Source organism: Rhipicephalus microplus, chromosome 6, assembly GCF_043290135.1.
Source record: "Rhipicephalus microplus isolate Deutch F79 chromosome 6, USDA_Rmic, whole genome shotgun sequence".
NCBI classification, from domain to species: Eukaryota; Metazoa; Arthropoda; class Arachnida; order Ixodida; family Ixodidae; genus Rhipicephalus; species Rhipicephalus microplus.
Genome location: NC_134705.1, coordinates 65,490,682 through 65,493,490, shown reverse-complemented (window position 1 = coordinate 65,493,490; position 2,809 = coordinate 65,490,682). Strand labels below are relative to the sequence as shown.

The following is a 2,809-nucleotide window of genomic DNA, read 5'->3' as shown; positions in this document are numbered from 1 at the left end:
GAGGGTGACGGAACGTGAGTGTGCGACATGCCGCTGCGATGTCGTTCAAGCGTTCAACGGGCCGGCAGGCTCTGCCTGTCGTGGTCGAAAACGCTTGTCCAAGTTTTGCTGATTCCGAGGGGTAGGAGTGCTATAGTGGGGTGTACGAGGCGCTGGTGCGGCGCTACGTCGATCGTGCCAGACGGACATGAGGCGGCAAGGAGGCGGTCGTCAAGTGGTCGCGGAAATCAGTGGAGAAGTACTCGCCTGCGCTTTTCGTCGAATTCCGCTGGGTAAGGTGCGAGAAGACTCGCGACAGACGGTCTTCGGGAGACGGGTGGTTGCACAAATGCGACCGTGCGTCAACGTGCAGCCATATTCGTGGATTATTTCGCCCCATTACGATAGCTTCGTCACAGCGCTCGCTGGGGTTGCTTGTTTTTGTTGACCTTTACTTGTGGCTCACACCCACTGTGAGGGATTGGCCGGTTTGTTGTTCTGCTTCTTCGACTTCTACATACTCGGATTAGTGAAGCTGTGAGGAGTGATGAGTTGGTACAGAAGCAAAGCACAGCAAAGCGCGCCCGGGGCGTGATCTCACGTGTCCTGGTTTCCACGGCGCTTCAGGTACGTGCGTGGTGCGTCCGTACGTCTAGTGCGCAATTTTCTTGGAACTTCCAGCAACTGGCAATTCCATTGAGGTGAGCGTGCGAGGATGTTTGTTGTAATTAACGAGAGCCAACGGTGGATGAGCTGGTATGAGATGGTGTTCAGAAATTTAGTGTGTGATCAACAAGGCGATGTCCGTCGTGGTGGTCTAGTGGCTGTAAGGTACTCGGCTGCTGACCCGCAGGTTGTGGGATCGAAACCCGGCCGCGGCGGCTGCATTTCCCTGTGGTCAGATTAGGGTGCACGTTAAAGAACCCCAGGTGGTCAAATTTCCGGAGCCCTCCATTACGGCGTCTCTCATAATCATATGGTGGTTTTGGGACGTCATACCCCACATATCATCATATCGTCATCAAGGTGATGGCTGAGGGCGCCAGCGAGGTAGCTGACCGCGTGGCAATGAATTACAGCCACCGCTGGCAGAAGCTGGGACCCAGGTCAGTGGACATAGAAAACGCACATCGGGGCTTTGCCGCTCCACCGTACAGCAGGTGTGTGCGGGGTGGGTCCTGTGGCGTTCTTTGCGATTTTAATTTGTGATGGGGAATAGTGTAGATGCATAGACGTGGCGACAGCACGCGTCTTCAGGTTAAGACGTCGCGTGAAGATGTGAAATAAAAATGCCTTCGTTTGTCACTGCAACTGTAAACAGAAACATCAACAACCATTTCTAGAGGCTGTTTTATTTTTCGTTCCGAAACGGGTGAATAGGAAAAGCGGAATTAGCTTGACACATACATACACACTTCTACACACATACATACACATCGTATACACACTTCTAGCTTTCCTCCGAAACAGTAATAATAAATTACTCAATAGTTTTATTAATATGAGTAGGGATGTTTAAAAAAAATAAAAAAAACTTGAGTATGTACGTGTGAACATAACCAAAAAAAAGGGGGGGGGCCTCCAATTATGAAATTTCCACAGAAACATTTATTTTCCCACAGCAATCGTAAGTGTAAACACAGCTAGCGCACTCCCCGCACGCGAATACCGCGTCAGCCGGGGCGGCGTGACGCCACCGTCTCGGACACTCGCCGCACCCACGCCGTTTACCTAGATATCCTTGGTAAATTCGAACACTCTTTCTGTCATTGAATTTATTGTCGAACTCACCCCCGCAGGGGTGAGTGGGCCGATCCCGGAGGTAGGGCAATACCGGGCCAATCCGTGGCGGAGGTGAAGCAAGCTTCAAGCACTCTGCCGCATTGCAAAAATAAGTTTAATATCTTGGATCCAAATAGGATCCGTATCAGATATTAAGCTGATAAGAACAGAGTGAGGTTGTCAAAAGAGGCAGCACACAAGACAGGAAGTAGAAGTCTCGGCCTTGCTGGCCCGACCAAAGGCCGCCCGGACCTCCGGGACCACCGGGCCTGACCAAGGGTGCGGCGCCCTACCGGCTGCCCCAGCGTCCACCCTTTCTCACCAAAGGGCTTGGCCAGTCGCCATGGCTTAGAGCCATGGTGGAGCTGCATTGGAGCAGGCCGGCAGAGCAGGGGCTGAGCCGCACGTCCACCCAGGGCCGGGGAACCCTGGGCTTAGTCGGGAAGGCCGCCTTGGGCGACCACCCGCCAGCTAAGCAAGCGACCCCAGAGCTTATAGCTCAATACAGCGGTGATAGCGGGGTGAGCCTTTTGCCCACCGCGGAGCGTCACTCCCCTGCTGCCGCACCCCGAAGTGAGGCCACCAAGTGGATCCCGCAGGCAAAAACCTTCGCGGGTCCAAAGACCCCAGACAGTCCTGCTGGAGAGGCCAGGCGGTCAGGGGTGGGTTTAGACCCACGCCCTGACCTCAGGACAGGGGAAGAACGTATAAGTTGCGGTGCAACTGCCCAGTCAGCTCCCGAGGGAGCCCGGTTTGGATGCACCGCAAGCGTAAGAAGGAAGCGGGAAAAGAGAAGCGAGAGGAGAAAGAAAAAAAAGAGTGAAAAGGGTTGTCCCCCCTCAAGGGGGGGCATCCAACCCCGGCCCAGGGCCAAAAATATAGTCCCGAGAGGTAGGACTACACAAAGAGAAGTTTATTGAACTTCAAACTGAAAGGACAGGTACATTGACATGCGTTTTACAAAATAAACAAGCGGGAGAACATTGAATATATACAAGTGTACGCTTACACAAGCAAATACAAAACAGCGCGTTATCTATATACATAT

At 53.1% G+C, this 2,809-nt stretch overlaps 1 pseudogene; it reads right to left on the bottom strand.

Moving 5' to 3' along the window:
- Positions 1-1,779: 1,779 nt before the first annotated feature.
- On the bottom strand, positions 1,780-1,954 carry LOC142766512 (U2 spliceosomal RNA; annotated as a pseudogene).
- Between the last annotated feature and the right edge of the window lie 855 nt (positions 1,955-2,809).